The 18,393-nt window shown below is 34.8% G+C and overlaps 1 protein-coding gene across 2 annotated transcripts in view; it reads left to right on the top strand.

The window, feature by feature from the left end:
• Window positions 1-18,393, top strand: part of PCDH9 (protocadherin 9) — a 704,699-nt gene that overhangs the window by 264,114 nt on the left and 422,192 nt on the right. The gene's annotated exons all lie outside the window — the stretch shown is intronic.

Here is an 18,393-nt window from a genome sequence, read left to right as displayed (position 1 = left end):
ACAAAAATTGTTGAATAAGTAAAATGGAAATCACAGTCTTCCATCTTAAGGTTTCAGCCCTACAAATATTTCATAGTCACTCATGTGCTTTATAGGAATAAAATGGTTATTAATGGTAATAAGATCCTTTTCAGGTGTAAAACTATATGAATATATGCATATAGGATGTGTGTGTGTGTATAGGTATATATTTATATATGAACATACATAAATGATTGTTTAATTCCCTTCTTCCTCCCCCCCCCCCCAAAAAAAAAAACAAAAAAAACCCTCCTATTTTGATCTCTTTAATTTTGAAGACATTTCCCACTTTGTTTTATAAGGAAGTTGGATTATAGTCCTTTACCTATTCCCTCCACTCCACATTCTTTAAACTCTGTTTCCTCACCAAAGGATGTGAAGAAATAAATTTCCTGCAGAGCTTTTAAATTTAGAGCATGGGATTCTTAATGAGGGAGTAGGAATTGGTGGTACTTGAAGCAAATAAATAAATAAAACATGGTTTAGTGAGGAATAACTGGTGTAGCTAAGAGAGTGCTAACTCAGTCCTGACATAATGTTGGTATTTTAATGCATCCTGCAGCATAAATATAAGACTCTTGCCTCCTTAATTATAGCGAACATATTTTATAATGGTTCTATCGATCTTTTGTGAACAATGTTGATCTTGTAGGAAGAGTAGGTGGAGCAACCAAATAACAGCATATACTGCTATTGCTTTCCAGCAGGGTAGTGGCACTGAAGTACTTCTTAAACAAAAATATTCAATTATTTGTGTAATTGATGTAGCATAAATTTTCAATATTCTTAAAAGTAAGTGAATATCGTTCTCAATTTCATGACTTGGACTGTTATCAGCTTCTGTCATTCACAGGAAATTACATCCTAAAATCTCAATAGATAACATGTAGCTGCTGTAAAAGCTAGTGAGATGAGGTAATGCTATGTAGACAGTACAGATTGTCTCTGATTGAATACAGATTGAATATAGCACTTGGAAGAACTTTTGCCAATCACTGAAAATAGTCATTACACAAGTAAAATGAAAGAAATGCTTCCTGGATTGAATTACTTTTTTTTTTTTTAATAAGGAAAGTAATTAGTGATCTTAAAATAACAATGATATTTCAAAGTTGGATAAACCCTTGCAGAAAAGTGGTAACAAGGATCATAAAGGACAATAAAATTCAAGATATTCTACTTTTCTTTCAGTCACTATCAGCACCTTTTTTCCCCACAAGTGCTCTGTTCCGGTACTGACAAGAAATTTCTGAATTTAGGGAAACTGTTCTTTGTATTAAGCTGTTTTTAGTTTCTGATTAGATATAGCAGCTAATCCTGAGATAAAAAACATAGTTTTGCACTACCTTTTAATCTAATATTTTCTTATTTAAGCAGAGTTTGGAAACACAAGCTGACTGTGTAAACTGTGTCACTTATTCCAAGAAACGGACAAAATCCTTCTGCATTACACACAGGGGGTAGTTTTGCATAATTTGGTGAAATTGGAAAGAGTATTTGATAATAAGAGTAAAGGTCAGAAGCATGGGAGGAAAAAAATGCCTTCCTTTCGCAAACAAAAGCGTAAGTACATTATATGCCAAATACCATGTGTCATTGGATGGGGGAATGAATTGTGTGGGATCTGACAAGTTCCCAGCACTGTCTAATGGTATTTTAAAAACCCATGTTTTATTGTGACTTTTCAGAAATACTGTTTGTTACAATTTAGCAGATCTTTCAGAGAAATTACATGCTCTTCAGTAAAATTATCAATTATAACAAGCAAGCATACTTGCTTGTATGATTGAGGCCTCTGAATTCATTCTGTCTCTCACAAGATAGAAAAGCAGCAGCATTTCAAAAGAAAATATTTAGAGTTTTACATTACTGTGGTAAAAGTATGTTTTTTCTGGTGAGAAAGTAGAACATAAGGGTCCTATTCAGTGACCTTTGATGCAAAGCAATGCCCTACTTAAGTTGGTAAGTCATTTTCAAGCGTATTTACCATTAGTAAGCATTCTTAGTGCAGGTATCCATCATTAAAATAGCCACTATCACAATAAAAAAATTCTGCAAAACCCATAACGACTTATAATAAATAGGTAGACTGGATATCAAGATATCATTTTAGGAGAAGTTTGATCTGGGTCTGGAAAGGACTCACTCATTCTGAATGACCAAGTATTTTTATGGTGTCCTTTCTTTTGTTCTCCAAAGTCCTTGTTGTAGTTGTTTGCTGAGAGGAGGAATTGTTTATAAATTTGCCACAAATGTGTGAGGAGGATATAAGTCCTAACTCTGTTCTCTTCAATGCTGAGTCACACTTTTGTTGATGCATGCTGAGTTCTGGTCTGTCAATAATTTGGACCACTGTAGGGTCAGAACTGCAGCTCTCGTCTTCGTCTTGTATACTGACTGTTGTGACAGTTCATGATTCAACTATGTATTATCTCTCATCTTTTTGAGATTCATATTATTTGTGGGTTTAAGGACTGCTGCCATCTGAATAGGAGTCAGTAGCTGGTGTAAATAGGTCATGGTATGTTGATAGCCTTTGGATGGGGAACAAGGCCTTGACTTTCCAGTGATATAGAAACAGGAACAAAATATGTGAGATGCTTGGGTTTGTGTGTTTACTTATTCTCTCAGGACCTGGACAGTCACACTTTGTATTAGCTTAAGAATTGTAACATATAGCAGTATATAAGGTAAATAATAGTAATCTAGTTGGACTGTTTTAAAGACACATTTATCTCCATGCTAGCTGGTCTTGAAGACTTTGTAGACAGTGTATGGTAATGTAGAACTAAAAACTCTAATAGAGATCCATAGTCTGGAGCTGAGTTTTTATGAGCAATTCAGCTTTTCCATGTAAAATTATAGGAATTTCTGATTTACAGATATTTTCAGTAATTTACATGGCTTACTTTGTCTGGAGCACTTGATGTTATTTTTTCGGCAGTGAAGCTCTTTATTGGTAATCACCTTGAGCTGTGAGTAGCTGACTAGTTTTTCACAATCATTTGGCAGTCAAATTCAGTGCAACTCAGCCTAGCAAAGTTGACAGTATTCTTCTCACAACTGTGTATGAAATCTCTATGTGATAATTTCTCATTTGCAGAAGACTGGAAAAAGACATTATGAGGTATATTTCTAGGGAGTCTTCATGTTTGTGTCACTGACTTTCTCCTTGATCACTTGGAGGGTTCTCTTTTATGTTGCTGTTTCCTCATTAATTTTGTTGCCATTTTCAACCATATGTTTTTCGGGGTTTTTTTTATGGTTTTTTTTATGATGTTTTCTATATCCTATTAATTTATTAATACTGGTTATATAAAACTAAATAAGGAAAAATATTTTACATTAATGCCATGAGATAAAATTGCCCTAAAAATATGCTGTAGAAATGCTACTTTTCAGTCAAGCAGTTCAAAGTACTGATTAAACTTGGAAACTCTTATTAGATTCTGTAGTTGGAAAATTCTTGCAGAGATAGCTTAGTGCTTTTCTAATTTATTTCTATTTTATTCAGGTTTTGGGATTGTTTTTTGGTTTTCTATTCAGCTCAGTAATCTGATTTCCAGAATTCTCTGACAAAATACCAGTGAGCATGACCAGGTCAGCTCTACATTACATGATCGACAATGCATCGCAGACATTGGGCTCACAGTACCTGGTATTGGAAGGATGGAATAGTATTCATTTACACAATAATTTGAAATATTTACTTAAAGTACACAGATTGTTGGCATGTGCAACATAGATTTTTCATAAGACCTACCAACATTAGCAAATTTGCTAGTAGTATCAAACTCGGTTTATGTCATAAAATATTGTGCTTACCTTTTTATTATATTACCATCTTATTTGATTAAAGATCTGTCCGTGAATTCTAATTGCTTCCCAACTCAGTCAGTGCTTACTTATTTAAAGTAAGATGGAGGTATCTCCACATAGCTTTTTTTCTTATGAGAGAAACTACTTATGAAATGGGTTACTTAATCTGTAAAGGTGATAAAACCAGAATATTCTTATCTATTATTTCCTCAGCTTTAAAATTGTTGTGACAAACCTCTAAGTTTCAGATTTATCATGGCTAAAGTGTCAAACACTACTGTCCAACTGTGAAGAGAATCTGTTTCTGCAGATACAGAATTTGAGAAGATACCTAGATGTGGATGAATTTAGTTGTTTTTTTGTTGTTTTTTTTTTTTTTCTTTTCACTTCCTTTAATTTAATCAATTAGTTTAGCTTTTAGTTTATCATTTGGACTTTTTAGGTTTTTATGCTCATAACCATGTCTTACCACAAAAGATTTTTTGTTTGTTTCTCGCATGCAGCTCTTCTGGTCCACAGAACATACTAAAAATAAAAGCTGGAAACCTGGAGGTGTAAAATTCCAGCACCAACCTCTAAATTGGAATATGTCTTCTGATTCTCCTGGGCTAACTTAAGCTACTGGAGTTCATCTACCCATACATGTCCAAAAATAGTTTATCTCTGGCACTAGAATTCTCTATGCTTAACTGGATACTATACAGACTATACAGATCTTCCTGGTGATCTCAGCAATGGCAGAAAAGGAACAAGATGAAAAATGCATTGATTTATACTCGTCTGAGTGGAGAAGTTCCTAGAGTATAGATGGGCTTGTCTGTTATTATTGTGGTTATAGGGCTATGAGGGACAGAAATTGGAGATACACTAGCCTTTTTTCTTTTCTCCCGCTATATTGGAGAAAGAAAAAAAAAAAAAACAAACCCTATCCCAAACACCTGTAATGATATCTCAGGTTGATCTCATGCTGCAGTCCAACAATATGGTTGCAGCATATATATACATGCCTGATCAAGTGGATACCTAATTTAACTACTGCAATGTTGTGTTCAGTGTAGGCTGAAATACTCTCACCCCTCATCCTTTGGGAGCTTGGGTAGACTGGTCTAGCATCTGGAGTGTCCTCAGCTCATTCCACCACCATAATTTCCCAAGCTCTTTAAATTACATTTGGGGTCAGATTGCAGTTGAACCTGGGACTGCAGTGTCAGCACACACTCAGAAACAGTTAGAATATAGATTGTCAAATATGGAAGAAAAATGTGTTTAAACTTCTGGTAGGGAAAGTCTAGATTGCTATTTCAGTGTTAGGTTTGGTTTGGGGGGTTTTGGGGTGGTGTTTTTTTTGGTGTTTTGTGGTTGTTTTTTGTTGTGGTTTTTTTTTGTTTATTTGTTGGTTGGTTGTGGGTTTTTTTTGTTTTTTTTTTGTTTCCCTAGAACAAACAAAACAGGAAGGATGAATGTTTCTTTGGCTAATCCAGTTGTGTTTATAAGAATATGATCTGTATGTCTCTGGATTCCTCTATCCCTTCAGACCCCTTTGTGTATCTGAAGATACAGTTGTCTAAGAAATGAAGGGAGAAATTTAGGAAGTTAGAATAGAATATCAGTAATTGATAAGACACACTGAAGGGTTTCTTTTTGTGTGTGTTTTGTATTTGATTAGTGCGATTGCGTTAAATGATTTACAGTTTCTAGAAAATTAAAGATCTCTGTTTCTATATACTCCAAACCTGAACTGCATTCTGTGAAATATAGATCATGAGGCATACATGCTTATTCACTTTCTCTGAAATTTTGAGAAAATTCCTGTCAGTTCGAAAGTTAGTCTTTTCGTGCATTTTCTCACCTTTGTATAGCGAGATGTTAGTGCAGTTCTCTTATCCCCCTTTTTTGTTACATTATTAAATTTTCTCAACAAACCCTGTTTGGCAACAGCTTTTACTGCATGCTCAAATAAGAACCAGTATGGAACAGCATGCAAACACAGTGTAAAATGTTAAAGTATGGATTAGGAAACTTCAGACTGATTTTGCTGCCTTGCCATTCATGGAAATATACACAGAGATCCTATTTTAATCTATGACAGTGTTTGCTCCTCTTGCATACTTGTTTGTACAGTGAATAAAGGATAAAAAATTGATTTCTAAGAGGATCTGTCCTACCTGCAATAGAATGTAAGGTTTTGTAATAATGAACAGTAAAAATATGTTATTTCCTTTTTCATTTTGTTTCCAACATGAAGTTATACAAGCCTTCTATTTAATATACTTTTTGATTTTTTTCTTAAGAAATAAAACTGTCACAGGATATTTGCCTTTTTCTGGTATGGTATCTAGGCAATAATAATTGCATATTAAACATTTCACATTTTTAATATTGAGTTTCTTATTACTTTGCAGTTGGGTATGTATCATTAAACACCATGCCTCCGAATCAAGTGTGAATGGTATTACTGTTGTTTTATTTTAAAATAATAACTTCCATGAAGGGTTTTCTTTTTCATTTTTTAAAGAAATCATTACATTGATCTTGTTTTGTAAAAACTTTTAACACAAATAATTTTGTAATAAAACCAAACATTAATTCGTATTTATCTTAACCAGATAAACAAGGTGACCACTGATCATGATTAATTATCATCAGTCTGAGTTAAGAATTCTTTTTGAATTCTATCTCCTTGAATTGCTATTCAGAAACATGAATTGGAGATTTTCTCGGGGGGGGAAAAAAAAAAAAAAAGTCACCCTGGCAGCATTGCCAGTGCAATAAATGACTGTGTCTAAATTGATATATGTGGGATACTTCCAGCTTGGGGTGAACATTTTGCCATATCTCATTTCTCTCAAAGGACAGGACCTCGGTAGCTGCACATGTGGTTTTCCATGAGTCAAGCACAAATTTTACTCAGTCTCAAGACAGACAGTGAATCTTTCTATGAGCAAGGACTTCTTCTGTGATTGAAGGTGGCTAAATCAATTCCTTATGATTGGAAGAAATAGGAGATACAATTCAGAGGAACTGAAAGCAGATCATTATAAACAGAGAGGGAGCTCTATGTAAGGTTAAGCACTTATGTAAATGTTTGTCATAATGGGGCATAATCAGGCGATTCAAACAAAGTGTGGAGATAATAAAATTAAAAATCCAACATCAAAAGGGCTCAGAATTCATCCTGTGAACTCTAGAAGTTCATTAAATCTTTTCATAATGTCAGGTGGTCTGCTCTTTATCAAAAAATGTACTTTTAATTAGGGGTCGCATCACTGTAGTAACTGGGTGAATCACAAGTATTCGAAAATAGAAAACCTTGCAGATTTATAGAATAATGCTTATTTTCAGGAAGCTTAATGGTATGTGAAAGCAGGTGGAAAATTAATGCAGTTCACTTTACATCTGGGAACAAATGGAATTTGACTGCAGTGTAGAACTGGCTGAAAAATAGGAAAAAAATATTATTCCATTCCCCTCACATCCTTCAAGTGGGATTTTTTTTTTTTCTTTAATGGATGTTTCTAAAGCTTCCCCTTCTTCCTCTGTTCCCTTCACAGAGGACATTATATATTTATTCTTCCTCGCTCCTCTCCTCTTTTTGTAAAAACAATTGCGTTTTTGGTTTTCCAGCAATTGTCACGGTTCAGCCTGTGTCCACTAGCAGTTACCATGACAAGCTGTATTTTCAGAAATTTCAAATACACAGTTGTGGTGCTTCTTCCATAGCTGCTACCTCATTCTGCTGAATTTAAAAAGGGAACTTCAGAAATACAATAAGTGATTTATTCTTCCCATGACAACAATTTTTTTTCACTGATGGTATGAATGAATGAGTGTAAATTTATGTTAACTAAAAAGATTTAATTAATCTCAGTGTCCAATTTCTTTTGATTAATCAGCATATATAAGAATGGTCCTACTGCACTCTGGCCAAGAGTTGACCTAGCTTATTGTATGGCCTTCAGTAATAAGAAAAAAAACCCTACAAGGTAGGACAAACATGTGTATGTATCATGTATTTTTGTTTGCATGTGTTTTTTTGTTTCACTGTTTTTAAACTTTGTAATCTGTAGATCAGGGGCTTTATTTTATCTGTATATGCTATGGATCTTGGTGGACTTCTATTTTCATTTATATCTGGAAAATACTTTTTTTTTTTTTTTTCTGTGCATTTAGACATACCAAATTTTATTTTACATTTCACTGAATTCAGCTGACAGCTGAAGTAAAGTAGTTGTTTCTTTGCTATTTCTGTAGTTCTGAATTGTTGATTTTCATCTGAGAGGAAAAATGCATGCACTTCATTTGTTTTCTGAGGTACTTTTATGAAGTAACTGAGCAGTGTATATAACCTATCACATAGTAAGTTTTTGACTTAAGTGTCATAAGTAAGCTTTTTGACAAAGTCTTTAAATTAGGTTATTTGATAACTATTTTGAAATTCAAGACTAATATATAGAATAAATTTATACTGTCCATTTTAGGCAAACATTTTGAACTCAGAGTGTGAAAAATAGCATTAGATAAAATACTCCACTTTTCCAAAATGCTGTGAACTTAATTAAAATCCTGCTGGAAGTCACATTAGGCTGTGTTTCAATGTAAGTAGCTGTTCCCTGTCACTGTCTTTGATGCTTCAGCTGAAGTAGTTTTACCAAGTCATCCGGTGTGCAGTGTATGAGTGTCTCTGATAAGATTTCTTCCTTGTAGGGATGAAATCCAAAAATCAATGTCAGATGGAAATCAAAGTTCTCAAAAGTTTGAGGGATTGATGGAAAGAGGTTTTAATGAGTGCGCATTTCAAGCTTTACCTTCATAAATCTGGCAGAAAGGGCAAGCATGAAATTCCTGGGTGCAGGTGTCTGGGAGAGATGTTTGAAAATAAGGAGGTTAGAAAAAGTTTAAATGAAAATCAGGAGTAACGTTTTGATGGAAAGAAAGAAATATTTTTTCCATATTCTACCTGGAAATGTAACTAAGATTTTGAGGAAATTAAGTATATGCCTGTACCTTTGTGAGACTGGATGATAACCACATTGCAATTACCTCTCAGTAATAAGAAGCATAAAACTTAATTGCTTCTATTCAAGTAGCTATTTCTTCTAATTTAAAATAAATAAAAAATTCCACCACCCAGAAACAGGGTTACTGAAGACTCCGCCAAGTTGACTGATTAAGATAGAAGACCAAAATGAGAGAAAATTACTCTTTTTTTTTTTTTTTTCAGTGTAGCATCACACAAAATATTCTGTAAGCTAAGGTTAATTTTGTCAGTGATCATTTATAGCCATATGGAAATAAAATCATTTTAAGTGATAGTACTCTTGCATCCATATTTTTTAATATAACCCCCATACTTTTCTAACAGTTCTATTCTGATTTTTTCCTGTTCAACCCAGTCCAATATTTGTTTGCTAGAAATTGTTTGGTTGTGCCACCATACATTGGATATTGTGCACTTGGCACTTAGAGCTAATTTTAAACTAGCTCTAAGTCATTCAAGTGAAAGTAAAGGTAGTTGCTCTTTTTTCATGTAACAGTATCAAATGAAAAATAAGTAATAAAAACAAAGGAGAGAAATAAATTGGAAGCTTATTCATCACAATAGTTGGGTTTCAATGCTATTAATTCTAAACCTGAGATTTGCCTCTTTCAAGTATTTATTCTGAAATAAAAATGCAATTAAGAAACAAATGGGGGAAAAGAGTTTAAAAATATAACTGCAATAAGAAAACCTTCTGGATCAGGTTATATGCTGTACTGAAGTAGGAGTATTCTGGATTATTTTTTTTTTTCCAGTAGTTATTACTTTGAAAAGCCTTATGTTATTTTTCAGAAGTCTGTTATAAAGATGTCCCTTTCTTACACGAACTTGGGCAACAGCCATGCCTGTGTTTTGTGAAGTACAAAGGCTTCACAAGTAGTAAGAGTTTGAAAGAACTCTGCATGCCATGGGCATAGTCTTCTCCCAGGTGTAATTTGAGAGAAGAACCATTTTGTGCTCAGCTGCATGAAGCTAAAACTGACAATGGAGAATCTTCATCCTTGGAGATTCCCAGAACTTGACTAGACAAAGCCTGAGCAACCTGGTCTTGCTCTGAAATTAGCCTCTGCTTTGAGCAGTTAGTCTAGATGATTTCCCGAGTTCCCTTCCAACTTAAATTATTTTACAGTTCTAAACTGCAGTATATTTTAAAATTTGGCATAATGGCCATGCTCAGACTGCATCTTCCTGATGTAACAGCACCATGCCCACACTAATGGCCATAGCAAAATATTATGCTTAAGTTCTGACAGCTCAGATGTCTAAAACCCATTGAAATTAAATATGGCAGCTCTCCACAGGCATTCCAGAACCTTTTGCTCTATAGTGACCTAATCAGAGGTTTACTTTCTTTTCTTGTTCCCTTCTACGTTTTCATCTCTTTGAAGAAACAGTCCAAGGGTTGTTATTTTGACTGGAATTTGACTTCAGCTAATTACATGTGTTTCTAGTACTTAGTGTATACGTAGTAAGCTTTGCTGTGGAAGGAAAAAAAAATCTCAATAAATCGTATGCTCTTGGTTGCTACTTATTAGAAATGTGGTTTTTTGAGGAGATGAATACTTTTAGAGGACAGTTTCCAAAAATTGTGATCACAAATACAATGCCAGTTACAGGCCTCTATTTATACAGAAAAATTAGTCTATCCTGCTTTTGCTTTTTTTGTCTTCTCTTGCTGTCATGTTTATGAGTTGTTAGCAGAGGAGCTAACTGGAAGAGACAAACATATGCATAGAAAGGGCTTGCGTATGTATGAAACACTTCTTACTGAACCCTGACAGAGCCTGACCCTCTACTTTCTCTCCACTACCCATACTCCACCATCTTTCCTTAGCCATAAAAAGAGACTTTGCCAGTCCCCCTAAATGAGGGACCAAACGTGACAGCTCAGCTGATGGTGTTGACATTGGCAGAAGAATTGATGGACGGCACCAAACCTTGCCGTGGCCTATCTCCTGCTAATTAGCTGTTCGAAGGAACTCTGTGTGCCACAGGCACAGTCTTATCAGAAAAGGACATCTTTGCCATTCACCCTGACAGCTGTGATGCAGCTGTTCATGGAGCAAATTGAGCACAGAGAGGGAGGGTGGGAGGCGGAGGAGGCAGATTTAGAACAAGTGACAGCTCCGGTATCTTGCATTGAAGCTGTCCTGAGCTATAATAAACAACTGGAATGGAGCAGAGAGAAAATGGGAATCAAAATATATAAAATGGGAATACAGGTTAGGCATGAAACGAGAGGAGGATCTAGAGAAGCAAACAGGACTGCCCTGTGACAATTCTGTAAAGGAACTGGAGCTGTATGCTCTTGCGATTAATGCAGGCTGAGGGATTTAACATACAAACGTTTGTGGTTTTCTATAGGTTGTGCACATGTCCGTGGGTATTAATGGGGATGCATGCCAGGAAGTCCCAGAACTGAGCAAGACAGGGAGCAGCATGGGCCTGAATAATTTATTGAGATGCCGTAGATCTGATGGCTTTGGAGGCAGACTGAGGGAAGGAGTTTAAAAAATCCAAAAAACAACACAAAATGAAAAAGTGCTTGCTACTTGCTCTGAATCATTATGGGTGGAACCAAGAGAGTCTGAGAAAGTGGTGCTGCTGCTTTTCAAGGCAAACACCCTTTCAGATGCAGAAACTCTAAGCGGTAAAATACACTGTTGTTATAACTTTCTTATTCAAGCTTGTGACATGTAGTCTACTGACACTTTTGAAGATGTCTAACTTAATTGAATATTAACTAGACAGTAGAGAAATAAAGGTGTGGACTGAGGATGTAGAAAGTTCACTTGAAACAGTAACATTTTCATTGGTGTACTTTTGTTAGTTTTCATTCATTTTTATTTTCTAGTAGTTTTGTTTTTAAAGAAGAGTGTGAGACCAGACTTTGGACCTTTTGTCATGGTAAACTATCAGTTATAAATTTACCCATCATTTTATACTGTAACTTGAGAGGGGTAATACAATGCAAAATTCAACAAATAAATTTTAAGATTAAAGTGCATTAGCAATTTTTCAAAAAGATCTAAATGATCTCATTTAGAAGGTAAAAAAGCAGTTTAGATTAAATAAGTGAACTAAAGATGACAGTAACATTCCCTTCCCCAGAAGTCAGACTAAAGACTTTAATGTTGAGTGTAAAAAGAAAAGTTATTACAACATTAATTGATTTTCCTCTGTGTTTCCTAGAAGCAGAAAGACAAATATTTTTCTTGCAATATATCTGTCCTAGGCAAGGGTAAGGAGTGTTAGATTGCGTGGGAGAACTTGCCTCTAGAAAGCTTCTGCTATAATTTTACAACTGAGTGGATTAGTTTGTGATAGCATTGAGATTTGGGATGTTCCTGCAAACTAATTCTTTTTAAGGTTTTCTCTTTTTATTGCTGATTACCTGTGGGTTTTACTACATGCAACTTCGCTTTTCTCTACTGACATATAGACATAACAGCTAAAAGTATGCTGCAATCAGTAGCCAAAAATGTCCCAGAGCATATGTTTCTATTGTTATAGTAAAGAAACCACACATATGCTTATATACATCACCAATGCTTTGTTTTTACGTTTACTACCATGCTTGCTATACCTCTTATCCTGCACTGAAGAAATTATCTAGAGTTCCCCCCCCCCCCCACATATATCAAAGATTATTTTCCTTGTTTGTAAGTATATAAAAAACCCAAAACAAAACACTCAGAAAAAAATGAATTTATACTTTGGGGACTTTCTCAATCAAAAAAATACAGACCCTTGCTTTACTTTATAGCATGAAGCTTTAATTTTTATTTGTGCGTCTATAATGTATCCTGTACCATATTTACAGAGACGTGCAATGGCTTATGGTCGCATTTTGTGTATTTTCACTCCTGATTTGTGAGGTAATACCAGTTATTGTACTGAAAACTTTAGGTATTCATAAATATTTGATGTGCCCACATAATCTTTCAGATTTTATATAACTAATGACAAATGTTATGAAAGTGATTTTACCCAGTTAAAAAACAAAACAAAACAAAACACCACCAATTTATGTTCACTCTAAATGTTATTTCTGTTATTTCTGATCTTTTTGTTATATTTCTTAGTTTTTTCAGAATTCAGCATACCATTTACAAATGAGTGGCTCTTTATATCTCTCCTGCCAATACTTTTCAAAATTGTACAAGATAAGAGGTTTTGAGTATTTAGGTTTTGACATCTGTTCTGTGTAACTGATCACTCAGTTTAATAATTTCAACAGTAAATCTTATATCAATATCTGCCTTCCTGTGTTTTGAATTGTGTGAGTTTGCCATTGCACAGAAAATAGGTATTTTCATACAAGGGGTTTTTCTGTAACTTTATGTTAGTGGTCTAGTACACTAGAAGTAGATTAATTTTGCATTGAATTATTTTTGCTGTCACTATATTTTTGCCAGTGGGAAAATTCTTCTATATTAATCTATTTTTCTGTTGATATAATGCCGTTATGATTATGCATGGGTGGCCTTTGCACACTATGCTATATTAACAACATAAAATTAGATTTACTGTTCTTAATGGGTAATTCTTGTATAGGAGATAATGATATCTTTCACTTTTATTTAGGTTATGCTGAAGCCAAGACAATATCAGTAGGTTCTTAAGAGGTATACTTTCACGGACCTTGTGAACTGCCAATGTTTTTGATATTGAACAAACTTAGAATCTGGGAATGTTAACTAACTTTAAAAAAAAAAACAAAAAAAAACCAAAAAAACCACCAAGCTAGCCTTAAAGTTTAGCCAGAGTTCTACCCAGAAGATGGACACAACCTGCCAGTCATTAAGAGATGATTTAGAAAAGCCTTTAAGGCTTAATGTCCTGCTGCATGAGGGTCTGAGCTGAGTAGCAAAAGGAGGGGAGTGGGAATTTTTAACCTTGTGATAACTGTGTAAGTGACTAATCAGTGATGTGAAAATAACGATTTTATTCTGTTTTCACCCCCAATATCTGTTGTTTCTTTTACTGCTGATGTGACTGAAGGGCAGCAGCAGAACACACATGTACATTCTGGTTGTTAGACATACAAACAACAAATACACCGGCATTATTTAGCATTTTTATGATAGTGAGTTTTGGTTTAATCTGGGATCTTTTTATTGGAGATATTATGATAATCCACAAGCCACTGATGTCTACTGCAGTCATAATCTTTCAGATTTCTTCTGTCTGAAATTAAAATGGTGCTTCTGGATGTTGCAGATACAATCTGTTTGATGGCATGTCTACGTGTTTATGAGTTTCTAAGAGATGAACAGGAAGGAGTTGTTCAGAGAAGCACAGCTTTTCATTTAATATATCAGATATAGTCAGTGTCCATTTTAAAATCGTAAGTATATGTGCTTTCTATGTGGTTAATAGATATATTTGGAATGCAGTTACTAGAAGCATATTTTTTTCTTTTTCCTAAATAATTTTGGAAGTAGAAATAAGCCATAGAGGGAAGTTTCTGTGTCTTTTTTTTAAGGGAGTTTTCACATTTGGTTTTTCCTCCTGTGTTTTCCTTTGTCTTCTTTATGCTCTTCCTTGCTTTCAGTCTCACTTTCTTTCACATGTTCCTCTACACTATTCCTGTCACACCTGTTGTGTGCAATGTCACACTCTCTCACAAGCCTACTCTCTCTTTCTCTCTAATTTTCTCAAGTGCTTTTCATCTCTTCATGTGCTCTCTTGCACGTGTTTTCAGTGTCTTGCTTGCTTATTCTTGCATGCTCATTTTTTCTCACTTGTTTTCTCTTGCTTTCACTCTCTCTCGCTCTATAGCATGTGCTCTCTTGTGCGCTCTCGCCCTCTCACTTTCTCGTATGCACTCTTTCTCTTATGCTCACTCCCTTTCTCACTCATGCTCTTGCACTCTCATTCTCAATCTTGCTCATGTGCACTGTGTGTTTCTGTCTCTTCTGTTCTCTCATTCCTCTCAAATTTATTGTATCATTTTTTATAGGGAAAATATGTCATTTTTGTTACCCAGCAAGTGGTCAGGGATTAGCGATATGAGATAGTTTGATCATCAGAGATAATACTGCTTTATGAACCTTCTTAACTGGATTCACAGGCAAGATTTTGGCTTTCCTTTAAAGTGTTCCCCCCTCTTCCTTCCACCACATCCCCCCCGCTTCAATCACATCATTGCTTGGAGGCAAGAGAGTATGGGGAGAGGGGAGAGAAGCTCATTTAGCAGCCCTACTAGACATAGGCATCAGAGTACCAATCAATCAACACACATGCTTTCCCATTGAGACTCCCCTGTGACCTTGAGGAATGTGACAAATGACTTAGAGGACAGAACAGACAGAAGGTTCGCGATAAACCAAAAAATTATGTTCTTCTGAGTGATGAAGAAAAATAAAAATGAAGAGTGAGGGTACATATATATTTGGTTTGAACAAGATTTGATAAATTCTGTAACTACCTTTCTCTGTAGTGACTGTGTTTGGAGGAGTTTACTGTCATGGTAATCAAGACTTCTTCAATAAACCTCACTGCAATGTTTACAGTACTTTTTTGTACAGTACTGCAGTATTTTATGGCTCTGAGCCCTCAGCTGTTGCTGGAGGTTGTAGCAGTTATTGATAACAGATTCCAGAGGCAACATATCTCATCAAATTCATGTTGAGGGAAAATAATCAGCAATCACTTAACCTGGATTGACTTGACTCATTCTGAAATCTGCAGCACATTAACTTAGTCATGAGAAGGTTAGTATTAAGCTTAAATGTTTGATACATTAATAAATGCAACAACTTATAGTCTGGCTGTAGATACACTTTCAGCAGAGTTCTAAAAATATTTTTACATACATTATGTATTTTTACTTTTTAATACAACAGCTGGAGTCAGCAATCTCTATGCATCTATTATGTATCTATGTGTTTAGTGTGTTATGGGAGAAGGGGTGCATTTTTTTGCACCCACCAATGTGTGTCTAGTCTTAGCAGAAAACAATGTCTGTTAGGATAAAGATATATTTTGCCTCATTATTCATTCTTTCTGTCTCCTTCCAAATGCAGATAGATTGGCATTTTCATTACTAATTCCTACTCATTCCATTTTTCTCTAGTTCCTTTGACCCTTATCAACATGACTATCTGTATTCATCCTGTTTTAAGCTCCCAGTAATAGCAATCACTATTACATAGTTCAGCCAGCCAAACCACTGATACTCCTGGTTCTGTACTTATATTCCTCTTCTTTGGAGCTCTGTAAAATGAGTAGTGACCTTCTCATCGAAATATAGAATGTCAAATATACATCAGAGGTCAGTAATGCTTGTTCTCCATAATTGTCATTGCATTCAATCCATACAGGCCGTAAAACTGAATTTCTAATCTCATTGGCAGAGTTTAGAAAATATATTTCCATTCAAACTTTCTTTCTTGTTCTTGGAAAAAAAGGCCTATTGTAAACAAATTTGGAGACTACATTTTTTTTATTGGCAAGGTAAACTTTCCAATGCAGGAAAAGGTATTTTTGTTCATTAAGCTCGGTAGCAGTGCCACTAAACTAAAGGTTAAATGAAGGGAGGTGGCGTGTGTTTGGGGAAGCAGGCAGTAGAGTGTCATCATCCTTCTAATGATATTGAAGCTGGTCAGATTTACTGGTAAAATGCCCAGATCTCCCTTGTAGCAACCATAATTGGGTATATGTCTGATGGTTTAGAGTGCCAAATGCAAATCGGAAAAAAAACAACAAACCAACCACATTACCTGGTGGAGAGTTGAAATAATTTAAATAAATATAATCCAGTTTATAGAGGAATGAATGACAGTCACTATAAGGCCCTAGAAAATGACAGCAAAAAGCAGTCTGTTACTGTTTCAAAAGAGTTGTGTTAAATTTACCGACAAAGAATGGCCTATCAGAGGGCAGCAGATAGATATCACAAAAAAAAAAACCAAAACAAAACAAAAAAAACAAAAACAAAAACAAAAACAAAAACAAAAACAAAAACAAAAACAAAAACAAAACACCAACAAACCCAACCAAAAAAACCCACAAAACAAACCCAGGAAGTTGATTGTTCTTGGGGTTTTTAATGAGTTCAGTAACCCAGACCTGTAGAACAATTAATTTCTTCAGCACCTTGCTGAATGTAATTCTGTTTTGAAAGTGTTAAACTCTTCTCCCTCAACAGATTCAGCTGCAGTTTTCATTGAGGTAAAGCCAGATTGCTAGTGTGTAACTTTTCTGCCCACTCATTCCCTCATTTGCTCTAATGAGGGCATTTGGAGTGGGTCTGACAATGGAAAATGACAGAGAAGTGCGATTATAGATTAGTCTGAGATTTAAAAAAATGCAGAAAACAGGTTAAATTTTAAACCATTGACTATGAATTGTATTTACTAGATGCTCTGTTAATATGAGTAACCATTCAGAAGTGTAGAAAGCAAGACTCTGTAAGTTTCTATATTTAGATTTTTCAAATTCAAGGTATTTTATGTAACAATACCAGAAATCCATTAAATAGTTTTCAAGAGCTTCTGCTTTTCCAAGGAAGTTATATTTTTTTTACACTGGCTATCATGTTGAAATGTTTTCTACTTGGAATTCATTTGTTTTAGTTGGATCAAGTCTGTGTCTATCAAAAGTAGTTAACAAAAAAACTTTGAGAGTGTCTTCAAGGACAGGGAAACATGAGCATCTGGGTATTTTTATTAGTTTGGGAACACAAGTCATGTAGCTTTGTGTCTCAAAGAGATAAGGAAAATAGAACAGAGACTTGAACCCAGGTCATTAAAGCCCTAAGATAACACTTTAATCACTGTACCTATCCATCCTTTGGAAGAAGATTATTAATGCAAGTATTTTCATCTTCTGCTTTTAAAAGTAAGTTTTTTCATAAAATAGCAATACACCTCAGTGGAGAGTTTTTGCAGCTTCTGTCTGAATTTAATACAAATTAAATAATAGTTTCTTTGTATTATCAATGCCAAAAGCTTTCAGACTGACTTCTGTTTTGGTTTATCCCAAAAAAAAGAAAGGTTAGCACATTTGAAAATAGAATAAATATCTCTTTATAAGATTTGTCTTTATATGGCAGAAATACAGATCCATTTGGCTCATTCAATTTACTGTTGAAGGCATGAAATACTAGAGGCCAAATTCTGGTAGACCTATATAGTCTATTTTATGGAAACATATGGTTTTGTAGGGTGAATGCAAGGTCTGAATTTGGCTTTAAAACTAACTAACTCTGGGAAGTGTTAAGTATGCTTTTAATGCAAAAATAATAAACAATTATATGGGGAGGGTATAAAGTTTTGAGAGGAGAGTACAGTGAAACCAGAGCTTAAGACTAATCCTGTTCTTAGTGCTGTTGAACAAAACTGTATGCACATCAGTTTACACAGATAAACATTGCTATAGCAAGATTTAGTTCATAGGAACATTATGAATCATAGTGATGTAATGTTTGTTAGAATGTGTTATTTTAGGTATAGTCTAAATTTGTGTGGCAGTTATGCTTCTCCATATAACTGTGGAAAACCTGCTCT

The sequence above is a fragment of the Athene cunicularia genome (genome assembly GCF_003259725.1).
Source record: "Athene cunicularia isolate RWA chromosome 1 unlocalized genomic scaffold, athCun1 chr1_part1, whole genome shotgun sequence".
NCBI lineage: Eukaryota > Metazoa > Chordata > Aves > Strigiformes > Strigidae > Athene > Athene cunicularia.
Note: the sequence above shows the minus strand (reverse complement) of the source record. Positions and strands in the feature narration are given on the sequence as shown.